At 38.7% G+C, this 24,667-nt stretch overlaps 1 protein-coding gene across 15 annotated transcripts in view; it reads left to right on the top strand.

The window, feature by feature from the left end:
- Positions 1 to 24,667, top strand: part of LOC149564583 (uncharacterized) — a 292,402-nt gene that overhangs the window by 17,146 nt on the left and 250,589 nt on the right. The window lies entirely within an intron of this gene.

The raw sequence follows: 24,667 nt of genomic DNA, 5'->3' as shown, positions 1-24,667 counted from the left end.
CAGCCAACCCAGCCAACATAGCCATTCGAGAGTATTGAGACGAAACAGACAGCACAACCCAAGAAGGTTGAAGTGATGGACAAAGCCAGTTTATTTTTAAGACAATAGTTCCGACTCATTCCTTCAGAGGTCGGTCCCTTCATTCAATCCTCGAGGCATGGAGAGGTATCCTAGGAGTAGCTGCCATATTAGAGCCACAGGAGGTGGGAGTACCATAGTCTAAGGATGCGCCCAGAGAGGAGATGACACTGGATGTGGATGTGGCTATCCTAGGAGAGGTAGAGATGGATACTGATAGGGAGTGGAATATTGACGATGTGGGAAAAGAGGATTATGGGTAAGATGAGGGTAGATGCAAGGCATACATCAGAGCATGGAGATTGTGATGGAGAGAAGACACATTGTTGCATATTAGACTTTGACAGGTAGGAAGGAGTTACATTTGATTCAAGCCTATATTCGGGGGGTCTGTCTTGAGCGTTTTCACTCCTGCTTTGAGGTTAGAGGATGACCAGCAGTAGAAACACCAGAGATGTTGGCTGATTGGGCTATAGAGCTTGAGTTGGGACCATGCAACATGGCTATGGAGAAGCTGGCACACGAGATATTGGGGGCATATAAAGGCGTTTACTATGATCATAGGCGTGTAGAGGCGGATAGGGCAGCATAGAGGATTGCAATTGAGAAGTCTACGAAAGTTGAGAGGGAAACTAAAGAAAAGTTAGCTGCTGAATTGGTTAACCAGTAGACAACATGGGCAGTGGAGTGCGCAACGGTCTTGCGAGATAAGGAGAAGGTCAAACAAAGATTATAGGTGGCTGAACAAGGATTGCAGATAGCCCAGGCCCAAGCCACAGACACAACACTTCTCTTGAAGGAGGCAGTGGAGGTTAACGCACAGACGCAGAAGGATTTACGCATCTGCACTAATCAGGTTAATGAGTTGCGCCGACAATAGAACACTTCAGGGACGCAACCTCCTCCTTAGTCTATCTTGTTTCTATGTTTGTATGTTGTCTCCTAATTTTGTAAGTTTTTTGAGTCGCCAGGAGACAACTTTTCTGTTTTTGGAGGGGATGATGTTGTCTGGCAAAATGGGTAGTTAGACAGTTACCGGTGTGGACACGGTTGTATCGTTTCATTGGCACCATTTCGGACATTAAAAATTTCGTGTACACTTATGTATTTTGGCATCATTATCATTGTATGAAATATCATTGTTGTGTACGGAAAGCATTTGATAAATGAATAGTAGTTTACATTGATTATATGTTTCTTTCCTGTTCACTTGCGGATTGAACAAGCAACTCAACCAACTTTGACCTAGTCTAGCTCCAAGAGAAAATATAGGGTTACATGCAGCTCCATATGCAACTCGCATTACATCCTTTTACATACATGGAACTCGCATTACATGTAATTACACTTTTTCATGTAATGCATCTTCTCAAACCTACAAACATGAAAGAAACACAAAAGCAACAATCTTAAAGATTGTGTTTTAGTGCCTTGAATTTGACGATGATATCATGCACTGTGGGAAGATCAACAATTGCCATGGTCTTTGATATGGCTTCGATCCTTACTGCATTTGCATACACTGATTGCGAAACTTTGGAATTTGCTGCCATAGAATCTAACAAGTGTTTTGTCAAGGATTTATACAAAACAAACTTGTTCATTGTGTGTGAACCAAAATCTTCATAATCTACATCAGCATTGATCCTAATTGTATATTCCGAATTTACCCTTTCAACTACAATGAGATTATTGGATTCATCAATAACACGACATCCCATCTGTTCCAAATCACAAGTAATACCAGTTTCAACTGCTTGACAATCTCCAAGTGCTGCCTGCAACTTTGTGATCAGCATCCTCAATGTTTCCTCTTTGTAACCAATAAGTCCTTGAAATCTAAAGAACATTTCACATGACGAAACAATGTCACATGAGACCAAGGCATCGAGATCAAAACTTGCCATTTCATTCCAATCATTGAGGATTTCCTTCGAATTATCTGCTTCTCGAGTCAAAGAAGAAATCAAGTTTCACTCCATTCCATTCATTTCTTTGATGTGCCTAAGAATTGCAAATGTCTTCATGATGGCTCAGAATCCTTCAGAGATGATCTCTCCTGTCCAATACTTGGTGGCTTCAATCAATTTCCTCTCCTTGGATGTTTGAGACATAGCAACAACACTTTGAGAAGATTGTTGCCGAATGACCTCGTTCAAGCGAGAAACCTCCAGTTTTAGTTGGTTTTTCTTCTCCCATAACTCATGATTAATCTTTCACACATTAGCCAATGCATCTTGAGCATCCTGTAAACAATTCAGACGTGATTGGTTCCCGATTTCAACCTTAGTGAACTTGTAATTAGAATGAATAAGTTCTTCCACAAGTTTGTCCACCAAGGGCTCAACAACTTCAACAAACTTGGTCTTATCTGAATCAACCAAAATCCTTGAAACAATCTTATCTTTCAAAGATTTGGATTTGGTCTTCTTAACTGGGAGATTATCTGGCAGTACAACCACTTTTCTTCTCTTTGTTGAGATTTTGCTCAACCATGCAAGCAAGCTGAAACCTTCATCTGTAGAAGCAGATACAATGGAGATCATTGGCATTGATCCAGATTGTATTTCCGTTGTAATAGAACAAGATTCAGTTTGCACAGCTGAAGGCATAGGAACATGCTAAGAAGATTCTGTTATAAAAAGCTCAAAACCCGTCAAAGATGTATTAAGTTGGGAAACTTGACCACTGGTGAGAGCTGGAAAATCCTCAAACACATTTGCCAAATGCTCATATGGTTCATTTGTAGGAATGACAGGAGCAACAAAAGAAATAGGAAGAGCCATTGTATTAACTTCCGAGATTGGAATAGGAGTGAAAATCGTGGAGAATGAACCCACATCGTCATCTGCCTCATCCAGAAAAGGTACTTCATGTATAGATGGTGCACAAGTTTGTGCAGGCTTTGGGGGAGATATGATCATGACTTCCCCTTCTTCGTTTGTATCTTCTTTATCCAATTCCTCTTCTCATTCTTCCTCTGACTCTTGAACCGGTTCAAAGATTTGAGGAGACTTAGAGCCTTTCCCACCCTTCAATTTGAATTTGAGGGAATCCTTAGCATTAGAAGATGAGGCACCATCTTTCCCTGTAATCTCTAGCTGTGACTTCCTGCTAGGAGGGCCAAAGCTTCTACAATCCAATCCAATCTTAGGATTAACTCTTTTAAGGCCTTTGTTTTTCAGCCATTTGTTAGTGTTTACCAAGATGGATTGAAATCTATCCATGATAGATGTACATTCATTTTTTTTCCACTGAATAGGAAAATGACACTTCTTATCAAAGTCGGCTTGATGAAACTCTGGATCAAGAATGTTGCCATCATCTTTAACTTGGAAATTTGAAGGGATTTCCAACATGTTGAGATCGATTATCTGCTGCAGGGTTAATCTGCAGTGCTCCATCTTCATGATGTCAAGCTCTATTCTCATATCAATCCAAATATCCTCGATGCAATGAACATGCGTGAAAGCTCTTTTCATTTGATAATTCATCTCTTGGTAATCAAAGTCAAATCTGGCCTTAAACTTCTTCAAGGTGATCAACTACAACTTTGCTTCCATGTTCTTTTCTTTGGGCACATAATTGATTGAATAGTTGCCAATAGCAAAGGGTTTAGCTAAGGTAATACTGAAACTAGGCCTATGCATAAAATGCTGATCACTCTGCACCTCTATGAGCTGTCTAGCTAGCTCCATCAAGATGATTCGATTTGTAGCATACCTAGGTAAGGTATACGGCTCGCCTTTCAAATACCCAACTCTTAAGTATGTAAAAGTTGAAAATTGAATGAAAATACAGCCGTATTGATTTACCTTTTTCGCATGTTGCATGAGATACTCTCTTAATAGATAACTGTCTGTCAAATAAGCACCGGAAATGCCCAAAGAAGGCATCTTGGATTCTTTTGTAATGAAATTTACTATTTGCCAAAGTGATTTGGTTATAGTAATCCCAAACAAGGACTTGAAGACGATCTCCCTTGGTTGAAAGACTAGAGAAAGATCCCATGGCAGCAACAATGTAAACAAGACAAGAGTTCATGTAGAAAGGCGCTGAAGTTCCCACGTTGCCTATCTGTTGGCAAAGTGCAGTGCTGATGAGCTTTCCTCAAAAGATGTGTTCTTTGTTTTCCATGATTTGAAAGATGAACTTGTACATCCATGACTCGAAATTAGTAGAATCTTTGAGATTGCAAATTCTACTGAGAAGGATGATGAGATCCTTATATTCTTGTTTGAAGTTAGACCGATGAATGGTCTTTGGCCATCTGGAGAAGTTATTCCTTTTATTGTTTAACTAGTATTGGTTGACATATTTTTGATAATCACCTTTCTGCCCATTCCAGCATGCCAAAGATGATTCCTTGGTTAAATCTGCACACTCTGCTTTATGTGGTACTTTAAAGATTTGCTCAATGACCTCTGGTTCAAGGTTAATGATAACCTTTCCATCAACGTCCTTGATAGTCTTTGATTTTGGAGTAAAATGCCATGCACAACCAAGAACAAAATCCGGTTTCATGGTTGCCATGGGAAATGTAGACATCAAGTGAATGTTACTTCTTTTGATGCACTTCATCTCATGACCAACAGGAACACATCATCAAAAGGAATCGCCATACAAATTGATTTGCGATCAGCAACAAAGGTTCAAAAACGGATTGAAGACTTTGTAGATTCGATGAAATGATCTCACAAAGAAATCATATGCATATGTAGTGAAAGAAGATGAAATGAACGGAATGCGGAATGAACTGTTATGAAGGTGAAAAATGAAAAATGGAATGAAATGAAAATGTGTGAAGGTGGAACGCATGGGAATGCATGTGAACGAAGATTGCTGATTTCGAACGTGACTGAGGGTTTTCAAAGCATTATTGCATGAAAAATGAGTACATGTAAGTGCAACATGTAATGAGAGATGAAAGGTGAGATGAGATGCGAATGTGGATGGTAGATGCACTTTACATGCAAATGCGAATGGAGGATGAGGTGCGAAGCATGAAAAGATGTGGAAACATGTATTTGCTCACAAAGGTACAAATGCATATGGAAAGATGGAAATAGAAATAGAAGAGGGATAATGAGCTTTATAGTCATCTTTGGTGAAAATGTGAAGTCAAAATACATGGAAGATGAAAATGACATCTTTTTGACTTTTCAAAAAGTGACTTTTAATCAAAATCGGACCTTTTGTATGCAATTACACGTGAGGCTTTTCATGTAATCGTGTCATGCAAGTGGATTTAGAAAGTGAGATAAATGAAAATGGAAGCGAAAAATGAGATTACATGAATGTGCGGATGGTGAATGAGATGGAAAACATATAATTGCATTTGTCGAATGAGATGCAAAGTGTTGTGACATGGCAGATGGAAGTGAAACGTGATGGTGCTTTCGCATGAAGTGAAATAGCAAGAAGTTCTTGGGAAAAACTTGTGATTTCTCCAAAGTGGAGAAAACTGACAAGCAAGCACAAAGCACAAAAACTCAAAAGAAAAATGTACCTTTGGAGAGTGACTCAAACATGTCAAGATGCAATGCACTTCAACACAAATTGGAAATTGGGGAAAAACCAAAAACAAGAAAATGAACAATTTCTTCATTTTTAAAGGAAAAATGCACTTTCCATGGCATTGATTTCAACAAGTGGCAATCATCGAGCAATAAAGTGCATAAAATCAGCAAGATAAACACTAATTAAATAGAAAGAAAGAATAAGTCCACTTACATGAAGATTAAGTGTCAAAAATGAAGGAAAAAAATGCTCCAATGTTGAAAATGTCTTCAAAAACACTTAGACTTTTTCCAACTTTGAAAATTCGAATGGGAGAGGGCAGAAAACAAGGAGTTCTTGTTGAAAGATGCCAAAACGTGCCCTATTCATGCTCCATGATCCAACATTTTTGCATGTTCATGCCTGTGGGATGTTTTTGGTGAGAAACGTGTTTCACCAAGGAGCATGATCAAATCAATTTGGTGTTTAAACACCAAAACGTGCACCTACATGCAATGTAATCACCAAATAAGACAAAATCAATTCATATTGGAGCAAAAATGTTAATAACAAATGGTGTTTTTTGAAGTTTTTCTCAAAAACGTGTCATAGGATAGAGCTCAAGAAAATGATTTTCAGCAAGATGAATCCATTTTTAGTGCTAGAAAATCCATTGCCAAGCAAAAACGACTCTAATGGGAATGATCTCATGTAAATCCACCAAGTAAATCTCTCACAATGAGCAAAATTGGGTTCTTAGGGAGCAAATGCATGTGTTCTTCCAAAATCAGACCTTTTGGGGTGATATGCATGTTTTAAAATATGCTTTTGGTCAAAATCGGACTTTTTGGAGTGACTTGCATTTTTTTTTAATGAATAGTCATTTTCTATTAATAAATAATATTCTAGTTACAATTCACAAAAAAGGGCGAGAGGATACAAGATCATCCCGCAAAAGTTCACATGGCTGAAGCCGGAATCAACAACTATTCATGAAAAAAAACATTTAAGCAACCCCTCAGGCTGCCAAAGCAGTGCCAGCTGAGGGGGGTGGTTCATCATGATCATGGACACCCCAGTCATCCTTGGGATTGGCAAGCAGCCTGGGAATAGTCCAACCATCAACAACATCATTCGGGGCCTAGTCACCATCCTTTGTATCATCTTGCGGGGGTGAAATAGGCAACTCTAGGCAAAAAGGCCATTTTCCAGAAACCACACGAGGAGCACTAGGAGGGGGAGCCATCGGACTTGGGGACCAATTGGAGCCACGGCGAGGTGGAAAAGCAGAGCAGCAACTCTTAGGAAGCTTGCGAGCATGGCGTGTGAGAGTGGCAGGCAGATGAGCTTCGCCCCTGATGGTGGCCCCTGGGTGGAGTGTGATCTGCCAAGATGTTAGGAGGCACTCTGGCAACTGTACAGAGAGCATTACCTCAATGATTGAGTAGCTCTTGAAGGTGGGCCACCTCTAGAGCCACCTTATTGGCTTGGACTTGAATGTGCATCATTACATTGTTACAAATGCATGCTTTAGTGTACATAGCAACATTTATGTAAAGAAAACTGTGAGTGAAAAGAACACCATTCCTATCTTTCCACAAAGTAAACAAAATCTCCATCTTGAAAGTATTCTAGATCTGGGTAAATTGTCTAAGGAACTTGGGGAATCACCCAAAATAACCATATGCCAGGAAAAAGGTTTAGGCCAAAACGGCTTAAAGAAATCATTAATCCAATGCCAATAGTTTTGAGCACGTTTACAGAACCAAAAAATATGCAAAAAAGACTTTGGCTGCCCACAAAATCGACGTTGGGGATCCGGAATCCCAATATGCTTGAGCCGAGGCCCAAGGGGAAGACCTTGAAAAACTAGGCACCAAGAAAAATGAGCAATCTTGGGCTCTGTAATGACACTCCAAATAGTGTTGAAACGCTTTCTCCACTGAGAAAGGGAAGACTGCAAATGCCAACGTTGGTTGAGGGTATCCACCATCGAAAAATGGGGAGAAAGCCATCAATACCCCAAACTTGGTTTGTAGCTGGTGAAGGGAGTGTCAGGATACCACTTCTAGTCTGTCCACCAAGGTTGAACAGACTGAATATCCACCTTGTGAGTTAAGTGATCTGGAATTGCGGATAGCAATAGATCAAAAGTCTGCCAATTTGAATGGGCAAGATGGAATTGGACTTGCATATCTTCCCAGGATTTGAGACTCATAGAGACCCTGAGAAAGAGGCCCTTAGGTGTCTTGATGACACATTTGAAAAAACGTAGAGCACTAGCACCTTGAGTCTTGGCCAGACGAACACCTTGGATGGCAAACAAAGGAGACCACCAAATGTTCTGCTGATTCAAAGAGAGTCCATCACAGAACGCATCACTAGACCAGCGAAGCCAAGGCTTGATAGCTTCCCAAGCTTTCCATATGCTCATGATAACAAAAGAGCCCAATGTGTGCATGTGTTCCTGCATGATGAGAAGGGTTTGAAAGCCAATCCCCTTCCATCCAGGCCTATTAACAAGAAACCTAGAAGAAATGCAATGCCGAACCAAAAATTTTCAAGCTTCATCTCCAATAACGCTATGCATAATCCATATTTAAAAAACTCTCAATAAAGAAAACTGGACCTTTTGGGGTGATATGCATGTTTTAAAATATGCATATGTTCAAAATCAAACCTTTTGGAGGGCAATGCATATTTTAAGTTGTATCTCACTTTTTGATGCAATGACACAAAAACTCACCTTTTGATGTAATGACACCAAAAAGGTCCACTTTTAATAGTGCTATGCATGTTAAGTTGAACTTCATATGCAGTGACATGTAAAATGTCCACTTTTGATGGATTTTACATGTAATTGTATATAAAATGTCCACTTTTGATGACTTAAAGTCATTTAACAAACATATATCTATTTAATTTCATTAAAATGTTACTTTAATGGGACATAAACAATATTTATAGATCATATTAAAAATATAACACATAAATATCATTTAAAAATAACATTTAAATGAGTATTTGATTTTAAAATAAATAATTAAACTGAAACTATATAGTTTATATAGTGACTTTAAGTGAAAAATCAAAAAGTAACTCAATTTAAAATTATAACATAAAGTGCACTATAGTTACTTTAAGTGAAAATTTAAATGATAAAGTAACTTAAAAACATAACGTACAGTGAATTTAAGTTATATTTTTCAAAAAGTGAATATCAAATTGAAAATATAACATAATATTTTTAATTTGTGTTGTTGCACCAAAAAGGTCTACTTTTGAGGCTTTAAAATGACCATATCTCTTGACTAACAACTCCCATTATGCTCTAGGTTAGACCAAAACGAAAGTGAAACCAAAAGTCACAACATGAGCAAAACCAAAGGACTAAAAACTAACAAACGCAAACTCAAAAGCAAAGAAAAGGATGATGAAGGCTTCAAAAATCAAGCAAAGGCTTGACAGAAAGCAAAATGAAAGATTTGACGAAAGCCTTCAGTAAAACAATTTAATATACGAATTGAAGTTGATTGATCAATCAACATTAAACAATTAAATATCTAATTCAAACTTAGAGATACGTGAAACTAGCTTGAAAAAGTTTCATGCTGTTACCAACATTTTGTGTTGACAAAATGTAGGACAACCCTGTTTGTAAAAACTCTATGTATGCCTCCGGTAGAATTGCCATTGTCAATGAACAATATCACTATGGGTCTTTATTTTATTTAATTTTCAGTAAATATTAGAAGTACATTGCAACTACTAAATTTAACAATTCAGCTTCAGATTACATAAAATTTACTGAAGTAAGGAAAAATAAAATTTGTTAATATATCAAGAACCAAATTCTTAGTATTCAACAACATTAAAGAACCTGATTTTCTTTGTAGCACAGTTCACACAATCTGCTAGTTGAAAGGGAAGCACGTAATGTATATCAAAATCAAACCTTTAATGCAACACTCTCCCTATTATCTTCCACGCAAGCCAAGAACGCTGACAACAGTCTGACGCCAATGCAAATCGCAGCTAGTGAAGGTATGATGCCCAACTGTTTGCTGAATATGTTTGCAATTGCCTCCATTAGCAAGGATGTCCAAAATGCATTCACGTGGCTTCAATATTTGGCGGCTGCCACCTTCAATTCCAAACGCAACCAGACTTCATGCCCAATATCCGAATGGTGAATTCCGATCCCAATTACAACAATAGCAGAATTATAATGGACCTCTGATGTCAATGTCATTTCACGGGTTACCCATGTGATTGTAGAAGACTTACTCGACCACTTGCTAATTGTATTTCAATGTCGCCAATCACCTGCAATACCTCAGTAATGTCCAAATTAAAACCCCAATGCCACACGTATTTCTAGAATGACATTTCTAGCCATAGTTTAAAAACTCGGTATTGACAATATCTTAGCCGGCCTAAATTTTTTTGGAAAACTCAGAATTGGCAAAAATTTGGCGAATGAATTCGGGAATAAACCGACACTTTTATCGAACATTTGAAAACCTAAAATTTCTTAAAATATTCTTAAAAATGCATACATACACCAAATTTGTAGAATATATAATAATTTGAAAAATGAGATATCCACCATATATCATCAAAGTTTTAAGTTAAACAATAATTCATAGCAAGAGGAACTTAGTAGATTAACATACTACTAGAATCATATACCAAAAACCAAGTAAAACATTTGAATATAAATAAGTACGATACATAGAAGTCAAACTCTATGAAACTACTACTTTTGAAAACATATTAAGTTCATGTTTTGGTATTAATGAAAATTGAAAGTAGCAATCATAAATTGCATCGACGAGTAAAATTCAAAAGAGATCGTTGTTGTTGGGTGCGTGGTGTTGAAGTAGTTGCCGTGGCAACATCCTCAACAGGGGTCGCAATAGGTGCCTCATGCTCCACAGAAGCCTCTGATGGATGACCGAGCTCATGTTCCTCCTCACGTGCTGCCACATTTGCATCCCACTCATCTGCTTCTCTCTCAAACTTAGCGAGCTGCTCATCTGTCAATAAAAGGTTCACCAACATCCGCATGCTCACCATCAGGAGGAGCAATCCAATCAGCTGAATATGGATCAATGTCATCCAAGTCTAGTGCTTCATATGAAGCTTGCCCTTTCACCTTCTTCTCGTGCAAGAGAAGGTTGTACTTCACATAAACCAAGTCATTCAGGCGCTTTTGAGTCAACCTATTACGTTTCTTTGTGTGTATGTTTTGAAAAGTACTCCAATTTCTCTCGCAGCAATAAGCACTACAAGGCTATGATAAAATTCGGATGGCAAGCTTTTGAAGATTAGGTGTTGTGGCACCATAATCTTCCCACCACAAATCTACAAGGATTAAAAAAACCATTTATGATTTAACTTCATGAGCAAAATAAATGGTATGATATTAGATAACTAAACACGTTCTTTTTTGCTTGGCTGCAAGGTGTATCTCCAATGTTTGTAATCAGGAGAAGAAAACAATGGTCCCTCTTCCCTCTTATAGCTTTGTAACTCATCAAGTATGACGTCTTGGAGGTCCGTATCAGCAACCAATCTTCGAATACATGTGTCCAAGCCAATTTGAACCTCTACATCTGCTTTAAAAGTGTTGGAATAATAGTACTTGGGGTTCAAGAAGTAGGCAACTGCATGGAATGTGTTGGTGGAGTTGTCGGTTCCACCTACGATCAATGATGTTCCATATGGGTCTATATTTGGTCTCATTTGACCTATATAAGTGCTGAATGGCCTCTTTTGCACTATCCATGGCCTCATATAGAGACCCCATGGTATTTTTATCCCAATCCACAATTCGTAGAACCTTCACCAACGGTTCTGATACCTAGACATAATAAAAAATACAAAAATCAGCCAAGGACAATATTTCAAAATTGAATACTAAATCATCAATGAATACTTGAAAACTTACTTTGAGGGTCTCTTCCATTAGCTTTTCAAAGCTACCATCAAACACAATCCTCACAATCTTGTCTACTTCAAGTTTCCTGGCATAAGGACTCTCTAACCATTTCTTATCAAGAAACATGCGCTTGAGGTCTAGCAGTGTCTCAGATATACTTTGCAAGTTTAGAAAATTGGTAGCAAAGCTTGTGACCCCTGCCCATACAAGATCTTTACCATTACTGTGCTCTCTCATAAGACTCAAGATCCATGTATGATTGTAGATGTACTTAGAAATATTCCTTCTATCTTCAACCACCTTCTCCATCCAACTTAGTTTCCCTAGATCCTCAAGAAGCAAGTCAAGACAATGGGCAGCACAAGGGCTCCAAAATAATGTGGGATGTCTCTCCATGAGAAGTCTACTGGCAGCCACATATGCAGCTGCATTGTCAGTCACAATCTGGATGACATTAGCCACTCCCACTTCTATTACTACCTCATCCAACATGTTACACAATTTTTCTGCATTTTTTACTTGATTAGAGGCATCAACTGATTTTAGAAATACCAACTGCCCACCTGAAGCAACTATAAAGTTGATGAGCATCCTGTTCCTACCATTTGTCCACCCATAAGATATAATAGTGCAACCTTTCTGTTCTCAAATTCTTCTTTGCTCTTTCACAAGCTAATGAATATTTCTTACCTCGTCTTGTAACAATGGCCCACTCACCTCATAGGCAGTTGGGGGCTTGAACCCCTTACCAGAAAAAGAAATGGAAGTTACCACTTGATCCCAATATGGACTACATAAAACATTGAAGGGAATATCATTGCGGATCCAAAATCTTGTAATTGCCACCTTTGTCTTCTCATGCATCTCTTTGTTCCATGTAGTGCCTAGCAAGCTGGGTTGAGCACCAAGAGTGTTATGTGGAACCCAAAAGCCTGCTAGAGACCCACTTGTACTTCCCAATCCTCGTATCCGAGGCCCAATAGAAGAACCCTCTCCACCTGTTTCTGATCCTGTAGAACTAAAAGTCCCCATTGGGGCTGCCATGGCCTCGAATGTCCTCTTTTTTTTTGCCTTACCTTGTGTGCATATTTTTGTAGGCTTATCAAAGCCTCTCCTGTAACCTCTTTCGAACATACATCACACGGTGTAATATCATTGCATGGAAGCTTTGCAAGATGGTATTTCAATCGGCTTATCCCTGAAGTCATATGCTTATAGCAATGGATACATTCGACGTGTCCATTGATTGCCCCTGGGATCCCATGTTTCCAAAAAGGATCCTTAGCTTTGCCATCACCAGTCATCCTATTTCTATAGGTATGTCACTGACACTTGAAGTCTGCACTCTGCAAGTATAAGAATGAACAATCAAATATTAAATAAGATTGATATCAAGCATAATTTGCAACAATATGAATATATAAAATTTAATGATTTGTAATCCAACTTTTATCAAAAGGAGGGTGAGATCTACTATCCAACTGTTCGGGTTTAAAATAAACTGGAATTAGTCTATAAGCAAAATAAAATAGAATGAGTATCCTACTGTTATTTACTAATATTAAAAGTTTAAAACTATCCAACTTTTATTTACCTTGCTGATGATTAAGGGACATTTATATTAACATTAATAGTTCTTTCTAATTTTGTTATACTGTTATTTGCTGATATTAAATTTAAAACTATCCAACTCTATTTAAAACTGGAATCATACTAAATTACTAATACTAATAGTAATTTACTAATTAGTATTACATTATAAATTATATATATATATATATATATATATATATATATATATATATATATATATAATACTAATAGTATTGCTGTTTACATTATAAATAATATAATATATATATAAAAAATACTAATAGTATTACAGAAAATTAAGAAATTAAAATTCAATATTACAATCGATCACTATTTATGTATTTGAAATTTTTATTGATTAGTTAAATTTTAAACAAAAAAAAGTATTTTAATTAGTATTACAAAATAAGGTAAAGTTTAAAGTTTTATACACAAATGATTAACAATATATATTAATTTTTAAAAAAATAAAAAAATATCTCACATACCTGCGATTTGCGAAGAGTGAAGTTTGCAACCAAGGAAAATCACAAAAATCGCTGCAGAAAAGACTTGAAATCACTCTAGACAAACTTAGTATAAAGTTGAATAAGTTTGAGTTCCAAACCAAAGGTCAAATGCAATTGCAGAAAGGCTGGAGGAGGTCGTTTACACTTGCAGTCAACTGGAGGAGGTCGTTCGTTTGTCGCTGAGTGAATATCAAATGCTGTTGTTGAAATTGCCCAAATCATTTGTCGCCGAGTGAATATCAAACGCCATTGGGAGTGAATATATAAAATATTGTAAACCTAAATTTTTATGACCTAAAATCCCGACGATCAGTCAACACTACTTTTCAACAAGTTTTTCGATGATTTTTTGGTTTAACTCGCAATTTATTCCGTATTTCTTGTTGCGGATTTTTGTCATCTACCGGTGCCGATATCTTGCTACCATATACTCGGCCGCTGGAAATTGCTTTGGCGATATAACACCGAGTTTTTAAACTATGCTTTCAGCTATCACAATAACCAGTTTGATCCCTCCTTAATTGCCAAACAACAACATTTAATTAACCTCCAGGATGTTCGTCTCCTTAGCCACAGTGAACACAGTAGAAGAATACAACAAATATTAGATCCACTATACTTTAGCAGTGGAATGAAAACACTTCTCAGATATGGTGATGAACAGTAGAGAAGTTGGGCAAACTTAGCTATACCTCAGCAACTAAATTGCAAAAGAATTTCCAAACCCTTATACATCAGCAAGGGCATACAGTTCAGAACCCAGGAAGAAGCCACAAAGGCACAAAATGAAATATATAATCAAGCATGCTTTTTCCTGATGAAAATAGCTCTCATTTATAAGCTTTTCGTTGGCAAAAGTTTCCATACAATTCCACTTCCCAAAAGAACTCAACACTAGAAACTTTCCAACTTGATTTTTAGAAATATCTCTTTAAGTCATTATTATAATAATGTTTACATTATTATAATAATGCAAATCAATGAATAAATAAATAAGAGCTCATGTAATTATTAACCTAATCAACCGTAGGTGATGATCAACTGCCAAGCCATTCACTGCACTGCTAAAAATAGCAACTACCCATAATAGACTTACTAAAAATAGTAAGTAATGAATTGAGACCTTCAAAACACCCTGTCAGCTCACGAGGGTCACTATGATGGGCTAACTCAATCAACTGCATAGATTGGTCAAAAATGGGGACATTACACTGTCCTCTAGAAACTCCAACTCATATGCTACCTCTCCAATCTGCTAAATCACCTTGTAGGGTCCATATAAGTGAGGCTTAAGCTTTTCCAGTCTACTTTTCTTCTAAGAAGATTGCTTGTAGGGTTGCAAACACAGATAGACCAAGTCTTTTGACTCAAAACCAATGCTGGCCTGCATACATCTTCTACTAATAATGGGCATGCTATATATTATCCTTGAGGGACCAAACTATATCTTGACTCTGTTTTTAGGTGCTCAATTGTCTCTTAATGTGCATAAATAAGTAGCCTCATAGTCATAGAGTGCCTTGAAGAGTAACTTCCCATTAACATGTGATAGGTGATGTTGTAGCAATTTTCTCCAAGATGTAGACAACAGATTCATGTTTTTTGCTCCACTCCTATGTAGTTCCTCAAGTAGCCCTCCACCACTAGTTCACAATTTTAGTTTGTCCATCTATCTTGGAGTGCCAACTAGTACTTGGAGTCAGATTAGTGCATGCAATCTGAAAATCTGTGTCTAGAAAGCACCACGGAACTGAGAGTTTTTTTGGCTGCCATTTCGGAAGGCTCTCTTTGTGCTTTTGTTGGGTCTTCTATCATTGATGCACAGGTAATGCTTCTTATGCTATTTCCCTTTTTACATTCTCTTGCTTATGCTACAACCGTAACCTTCTAGAATGGTTTTTCGCGTTTTAGAAAAATAGAAATAGAAATAGAAAAATAGAAATTTCTTGTGGGAGTGTCTACCTGATCTTTGATTTTCGGCTCCTAGAATTTCCTCCTTGCTGCTGTTAGCCGACTGGATGGTTCCGGCGGTATTTTGGGAAATAGAAATTTCTTGTGGGAGTGTCTACCTGATCTTTGATTTTCAGCTCCTAGAATTTCCTCCTTGCTGCTGTTAGCCGACTGGATGGTTCCGGCGGTATTTTGTTTTCTGTAGCCGATGGTCCGGCGATGTTTCTGTAGCCCCGACGGTCCGGCGGTAAATAGTTTGTAACGGATAGAATAATTGTGGCCGACGGACTCCTTCGGGAAGGTTCGGCAGTAGTATTTATATCCCGTCTGGGATCATTGTAAATCATCATTCATCTACTATTGCGAATATAATTCTGCTATTCTGCTATTATTGTCTGTATGTGTTGACTTCTTTACCTGTACGGTAAACAACTGCCTTACCTGAGATAATGAAGTGTGAGAAGCTGGGGCTTTCTGTGATGTTTTTCCCTTTCCTGCTATGGCTGTGAACTTCATCTTGGTTCTTATATGCTGCCATTATGTTATCTCTGTCTCCTGCACTTGGCTTCTATGCTTGGGTTGACTGGTTAGAATTTCAAGCCTTTTCTCTCTTAACTTGGCGAATCTGGAGCTTTCTTCCATGTTTTCTGCATCCTCCAAATGATTCACTTGTCATTTTCTGGGTTTCTTAAACAATATCAGATTTGCTGAGATCTTCTTATCTGGGCAAAGTGTTGTTTGAGCTTTTGCTGTGAATAAGGCAGTCTCGTGCCTTTTCCTTCTCATAGCATGAATTTCTGTAAGTATACGGTTTGCCATGGTTGAGTTTAATTGTTTCCAGATTGTATGAAGGTCTGTTGTAGGCCACACTTGTTGTGATATCTATGACTGCTGCAATTACTTATTACTGGTTCATATTCCTTCATTTGTTCAACATTTTTGGCTGAGACCATATATGGAATCTTCTTTCTTCCTTGTTGTTATCTACCTTCTCCAAATGTGTAAAACCCCTATATTATTCTTCTGTTATTTCAAGAGCACCTTTTGGTAAAGGATAGAAAAACCGTCATGCTGAGATGAAGACACTCCTTTGTAACTTGCTGATTTACTTCGCCACTGAAAGTTCTTTTACGATTTCACACGTCTGATGAAAGCTGCAAATTATGATATCAGTAGCTCCCTTATTGTGCATGTTTATGATTAATATCTGAAATAAACCAGCTGTTTATACAGGTTACAAAAACTTGTTTGCTGCCTGAGTCATCATGTGAACTCCAAATTTGTACACCAGTTGCAGAAGTATCATCACAATCTGCTCTTTCTTTTTCATTCATGAGGCTGTTATAAAACTTGTCCTGTAGCACAGAGTGATTAATATATTCTGTTTTTTTCCCTTTCTGATATTAAATATGAAGCTGTGACTTAATTGTTGCTCTGACCTTACTTGTGAGATAACCCTCACTAATGGGTCACCAAAAAAAACAATACTGGATTGGAACAATTCGTCAAACACTTATCTTGTAATCTTCAGTTTGTATTATCTCAGCGAAAAGCACAAAGTGATATGAATGTAAATAGGTAATATTAATAATATTTAAGAAAGAATTCTTATTGTCATCAAATTCTCAAAATATTCATTAACAGTTCAATAATCGAATATCAGAGCCCAAACGGAAGAATAGATCCCAAAAAAAAACCTGAGTTTTCCGTCAGCAGGAGATTGTCAAATTCGATCAGAATCTGCCTTTAATCAGGAAGAAATGATGCCGCCGTCAACCTTATAACCTATTTTTCGGGTCTGTGCACAACCGTTCCCAATGATGACTATGTCCACGATTTTCTTCTTTCAAATGGTGATGGTGACAGTTGATCCCGACTGCTAACACTGCCGTTTCGCCCCGTTATGTGACTCTCAACCCCTGATCGAATTCTTCTGGGTGCGATTGGTACTTCACCTTTATTCTGTTGATCCACCCTGAGTCCGCTGACTGTGATTTGCGATTTATTTATTCCTCATACGAAAGCACTCCGGAGAAATGGATGTGTGATTTGTTAATCCTCGGTGATTTGGAGCAGTTAGGGAATGTCTTCTGTCGTTATTAATGGTGATCCCGCGACCAAAAATAGACCACGCGAATTTCCTTTGTAAAACCACTTTCAATCTTTGTTACCTCCTTAATACCTGCGGCCTGTCTTCATGTGATATTGCGTTTTCCCCCTTCAGAGAATATTAACGCTCATAATTACTCCAGCAACAAAACTAAGGTGCCTCAACTGTTATGAATTGCTATGAGGGGTTTCCTAGTAAACCCGAACTCCTTGCTTCAACAATTTTTACTCATAATAGTTCCACTGAACTGAGTTTTTAGAACGGCCTTAGGCCCTAGATTTCTGCCCAGGTGAAGTGACTGCGATATCACTCCCAATATTGCAATAATTCGGGTGATATTCCACACCCTCAAAATTGCTTATCAATGGGAGTTTTCGTTCCCAAAGATAACTCGAGAATTTGCAAACCAAATGACTACAAATTGCTCCAACTGAGATAGAAGTCGAATCCTCAAAACCGCTTGTCCAAATGGGAGCCTTATGTCCTCTATTTATTCACTTCGCTGAGAAGTTACTGGAAGTTTTTCGGAATCATCTTTTATGATGTACTTTAATTATTAAACTTTATAAAATTAAATAAATAACTTTATAAAGTTAGAGTACAACCTTAATTTAATATTAGAACGAGTAGGCCCCACTTACTGAATTATTATTCTGCGAGAGCAAAATGTAATCATCGGGAGACAAAAATGACCCTCTTCCCATAATCATTTGCGTACGAGAGTCGATGATAGGCAAATTCCTTGTTAAAGTAATGTCGCTAGAAAGGGGACATGACAGTCCGCCCTTCCTGAAATTGCTTGCCCTCAAGCAATCTCAAAGCTGGATGCTGCAAAATTGTTTCATTTTCTCAAGTAGCATCTTCGACTGGTAGATCCTTCCATTTAACCAAATATTCTCTGATTACCCTTCTGCGGAGCTGTTTTTCTCTGCTTTCTAAAATGAATTCCGGCACTAGGATCAATTTCCCTTCATCATCCAAGGGTGGTAATACTGCAGAAGGTATCACATTCTGTCCCAATGCCTTTTTGAGGCGTGATACATGAAACACATTATATACTTTGCTATCTGCTGGAAGCTCAAGCTCATAAGCCAATTCCCCTATTCGCCTGATGATCCTGAAAGGTCCATAATACCTAAGCTTAAGCTTCTCTGACCCACTCTTTTTGAGAGTAGATTATCGAAATGGCTGAAGCATTAAGTAAACCATGTCACCTACCACAAAGCTCCTCTCCGTCCTCTTTTGATCTGCATATTGCTTATACTGATTCTGAGCCCGAGCTATGTTATCCCGTAGAGAGCTAATAATGTCTCTACTTTCTTGCATCAAATCCCCGACACGTGGAACCCGAACATCACCCATTAACAAGTCGATGAAACTCGGTGTATCATAGCCATATAATGCTCAGAAAGGTATCATCTGGATAGACATGTGGAAAGTTTTGTTATAGCAATACTCACACTAATAAATCCATCTTACCCAAGCCTTCTGCTGATCAGCCGCGTAATTCCTCAAGTAGCCTTCCACCCATTTGTTTACTATCTCTGTCTGTCCATCGGTTTGCGGATGATAACTGGTACTAGGTGTAAGCTCAGTGCCACATAATCGGAACACCTCTCGCCAAAAATGACTCAAGAATCTACTATCCCTGTCACTGACAACACTACGGGGTATCCCATGTAACCTGAAAACCTCTCTGAAGAATACCTCGGCTACCTGTACTGCAGTATAAGTGGTGGTGATGGGAAAGAAATGAGCATATTTCGTTAGTCTATCTACCACTACATAGATGCAATCTCAACCTTGAGCCTTGGGCAACCCGATAATGAAATCCATGGATATGCATTCCCACTTCTGACGCGGAATGGGGAGTGGCTGTAGGAGTCCCGCTGGAAAGGTGTGCTCCTGTTTATTTTGTTGACAAACAGAACACTCACGAACATACTGCAAAACATCCTTCTTGAGTCCCTTCCATGTAAACCGTTCTCGCACCTGTCTATATGTTTTAAAGTATCCGGGGTGACTAGCTATAGGTGAATCATGAAGAGCTCGCATAATAAACTGCTTCACCTTCGATCCTGGGACTAAAAATATCTTGTTCTTGTAAACAATCAACTCATCCACAAGTGTATACCTGGTATCAACAACTGTCCCGTCAACTATCCCAGATGCCCATGAGTCTCTAGCATATTCTGCAATAATCAAATGCTTCTAGTCCTCAGAGATCTCAATCATCGAACTAAGATGTGGTCTGCGTGACAAGGCATCCGCTACCACATTCTGCGTGCCCTTAACATAAGATATATCAAAGTCATATGCCTGTAACTTACTGACCCATTTCTGCTGCCTATCATTGAGATCCCTCTGCCCAAGGAAATGTCTTAAACTGTTGTGGTCAGTTTTTATGCAAAACTTGCCACCCACTAAGTACTGCCTGAACTTAGCTAATGCATGCTTGATAGCTAACATCTCCTTGTTGTAAATGCTGAATGTTTTCTCTGGCCCACGGAGTTTTCTGCTTTCATATGCAATTGGGTGTTTATCCTGCATCAAAACAGCCTCAATACCATCTCCTGAAGCATCACACTGGAGTTCAAATGGCTTCGAGAAATCAAGCAATGCTAGTACCGGACATGAAGTCATGATCTCCTTAAATCTGTCAAAACAGGCCTGTGCCTTTGCTGTCCAAACGAAAGCTCCTTTTTTAAGAAAATCTGTCATAGGAGCCACATGTCGCGAATATCCGCAAACAAATCTGCGGTAGAAGCCACATAAACCAAGGAACCCTCTCAGCTGTGTCAGGTTCTCAGGAGTAGGCCACTCCATAATAGCACGAATCTTATCAGGGTCCATCCGTACTCCTTCTTTACTGATAATATGTCCCAAGTATAATAATTCGATCATGCCTAAATCACATTTAGACTCTTTTGCATACAAAGACTCTGCTTGCAAGGTTTTCAGTACTGTCTCTAAATGCTCCATATGCTCATGCCATGTTCGGCTGTATACCAAGATATCATCAAAGAAAACTAATACAAACTTTCTCAGCTGATGATGGAAAACCTTGTTCATGGTGGACTGGAAAGTAGCGGGTGCATTGGTCAATCCGAATGGCATTACTACAAACTCAAAATGCCCACAGTGACATCTGAATGCAGTCTTCTCAATGTCCTGTTCTTTGACTCTAATTTGGTGGTAACCTGATCTCAAATCAATCTTACTAAAGTAGCATGCCCCATGTAGTTCATCTATTAGCTCATCAATCCGTGGAATAGGATATCTATTCTTAATGGTTTTTTTATTCAGCATCCTGTAATCTATACACATCCGCAACGAACCATCTTTCTTCTTAACCAAGACTACTGAAGAAGCAAAAGGAGACTTACTAGGTCTGATGTGTCCCATCGCCAGAAGCTCCTTGATGGTTTTCTCTATTTCATCTTTGAGCCTTTTTGGATGTCTGTATGGAGTGATCATAACTGGTTTAGCAGCTCCTTCTAATTCGATGTTGTGCTCAATCCCTCTATCAGGTGGTGTACCAGGTGGAATATCACTAAATACCTTACTATATTTTTCCCTCAATGTTCGTATGTCAGGATGATATTCTGTCTTTTGTTGTTCCTCCTGTGTAGGCATGTGAGTACACATGGCTGCCCATTCAATTTCCTCATGTTTGACCAATCTTTCTAATCGTCTGAGAGAAATTGTTCGGATGTCACTATTCCGGATAGCTCTCAACACATGCTATTTCCCATCCACTTCAAACTTGATCTCCATGTCCTGGAGTCGAAAAGTGACCTCACCTAATAAACGTAACCATGTCATTCCCAAAACGATATCCAAGTCGCCCATATTGACCACATGGTAATCTGCCTTGAACTCATAATTGTTCAGGCGTAACGGCATGTCTTTAACCATCCTATTACACTTAAGAGTGTAACCATCAACAACCTGTACTCGAAGATCTTCAAATTCTTCTGTCTTAATACCACGGCGCTCGACCAATCGTGCATCGATGAAATTGTGTGTAGCTCCTGTATCAACCAATGTGATCACCTTCTGTCCTGCTAGAACACCACGTAATCTAAAAGATCCTTCCTGCTGAATGCTAGACAAACGCCCTTGCTGTAAATGCAATTCAGGTTCTTCTTTTTGTTCTGAATTTCCTGTTTCTTCCTCAGACTCTGAACCACGAGCACTGTGTTCATCCTCTTTTGCTGCACTGTCGGAATCTGATCCTTCGTAATATGCCCACATAACCCTATTGGCTTTTCCTTTAGGCCTCAAAGGACAATCATGATCCCTGTTATATGGACCTTTGCAATAGAAGCATAATTTCTTCCTGCGCAAGTCGTTTAATGCTTCTGCATCCAGGGGTGTAGTAAATTTTCCTTTGGTTTCAATGCTCTTCCCTTTATTCTTATCAAACTTCCTATTGTCTCTGAAAGAGGTAGTACTCCTGGAAGTGAACCTGCTAGAAGGTGCTGTAAGCTCCATACTCCGTGCTTTCCTCATGGCTTCTTGCAGTGTTGGTGGATCAAATGCCTTAATCCATCCCTTGAGAGGTTCAGACAATCCTTCTGTAAATAAGATAACTAACCTCCTTTCTGATACATCTTGTACCATGACTGACAACCTTTGAAATTCACTAATATAAACCTCTAAATTGCCAGACTGTCTTAACTGTGCAAGGTCACGAAAATAAATTTCTGGATCCTTCTTATCAAAACGTTCAACCAATCTATCCACAAAGTCCTGGTACGATGTTACGTGATTGTGCTGCAAAGTAACCATTCCATGTGACCACCAATCATGAGCTGCGCCTTCCAGATGCAAGGTGGCATACCTGATGGCATCTATTTCAGACATAGGCCTTAAAGCTAGGAAGGTGTCCAACTTATGAATCCAAGCTTGTGCTGTCATCTGACCACTACCATCGAAAAATGGTAAAGTGAGTTTGCTAACAGCTCGCTGTAACTCACTATCATATCCTTCTCTAGGCCTCCTATTCTGGCGGCTGCTCCTCATATGTTCTCTTCTTTGGTTTAAATAGCGATCAAAGTTCAATAGTTCACGCACATGCGGTGGTAATGCCTGCCATTCTGCAATAGCAGCCCTAAGATCATCCTGGAAATCATCCGGTTCATCATCTTCTCCCATCTCCTGAGCCTCTTCCCTTAGGAAAGTGGGACGAGTAGGCCTATTTGCTGTCCATGATCTGCGTCTAGGAGCACCCTGTGATCCTGCCACACTTCTATTATCATGATCAGATGTGCCTCTTCCTTGTTCCTGAATCCTGGGCTGAACAACTCTTTTCATTATGGTAGTCAAAGCCTGTAGTGATTGGGCTATTTCTTGCTGTCCGATAGTCATGATTCTGTAAAACTCTCTGGTTTCATCATCATCGATTCTGGGAAATCTGGGTGGACTCTGTGATTGTCTTTCACCCATATCTCTGTCCTTAAGTATTGTTCTCCTGCGAATATAGTACTTGGAATATGGTTGCATAAAATATTTCTACCCGACAGGATGGCAGGACTACTACTCTGATACCACTGAGATAACCCTCACTAATGGGTCACCAAAAAAAACAATACTGGATTGGAACAATTCGTCAAACACTTATCTTGTAATCTTCAGTTTGTATTATCTCAGCGAAAAGCACAAAGTGATATGAATGTAAATAGGTAATATTAATAATATTTAAGAAAGAATTCTTATTGTCATCAAATTCTCAAAATATTCATTAATAGTTCAATAATCGAATATCAGAGCCCAAACAGAAGAATAGATCCCAAAAAAAACCCTGAGTTTGCCATCAGCAGGAGATTGTCAAATTCGATCAGAATCTGCCTTTAATCAGGAAGAAATGATGCCGCCGTCAACCTTATAACCCATTTTTCGGGTCTGTGCGCAATCGTTCCCAATGATGACTATGTCTGCGATTTTCTTCTTTCAAATGGTGATGGTGACAGTTGATCCCGACTGCTAACACTGCCGTTTCGCCCCGTTATGTGACTCTCAACCCCTGATCGAATTCTTCTGGGTGCGATTAGTACTTCACCTTTATTCTGTTGATCCGCCCTGAGTCCGCTGACTGTGATTTGCGATTTATTTATTCCTCATACGAAAGCACTCCGGAGAAATGGATGTGTGATTTGTTAATCCTCGGTGATTTGGATCAGTTTAGGGAATGTCTTCTGTCGTTATTAATGGCGATCCCGCGACCAAAAATAGACCACGCGAATTTCCTTTGTAAAACCACTTTCAATCTTTGTTACCTCCTTAATACCTGCGGCCTGTCTTCATGTGATTTTGCATTTTCCCCCTTCAGAGAATATTAACGCTCATAATTACTCCAGCAACAAAACTAAGGTGCCTCAACTGTTATGAATTGCTATGAGGGGTTTCCTAGTAAACCCGAACTCCTTGCTTCAACAATTTTTACTGATAACAGTTCCACTGAACTGAGTTTTTAGAACGGCCTTAGGCCCCAGATTTCTGCCCAGGTGAAGTGACTGCGATATCACTCCCAATATTGCAATAATTCGGGTCATATTCCACACCCTCAAAATTGCTTATCAATGGGAGTTTTCGTTCCCAAAGATAACTCGAGAATTCGCAGACCAAATGACTACAAATTGCTCCAACTGAGATAGAAGTCGAATCCACAAAACCGCTTGTCCAAATGGGAGCCTTATGTCCTCTATTTATTCACTTCGCTGAGAAGTTACTGGAAGTTTTCCGGAATCATCTTTTATGATGTACTTTAATTATTAAACTTTATAAAATTAAATAAATAACTTTATAAAGTTAGAGTACAACCTTAATTTAATATTAGAACGAGTAGGCCCCACTTACTGAATTATTATTCTGCGAGAGCAAAATGTAATCATCGGGAGACAAAAATGACCCTCTTCCCATAATCATTTGCCTACGAGAGTCGATGATAGGCAAATTCCCTGTTAAAGTTATGTCGCTAGA

This window comes from Cupressus sempervirens, chromosome 3, assembly GCF_028749045.1.
Source record: "Cupressus sempervirens isolate cs-2001-9-10 chromosome 3, ASM2874904v1, whole genome shotgun sequence".
NCBI classification, from domain to species: Eukaryota; Viridiplantae; Streptophyta; class Pinopsida; order Cupressales; family Cupressaceae; genus Cupressus; species Cupressus sempervirens.
This window is presented reverse-complemented; position numbering and strand designations above follow the sequence as displayed.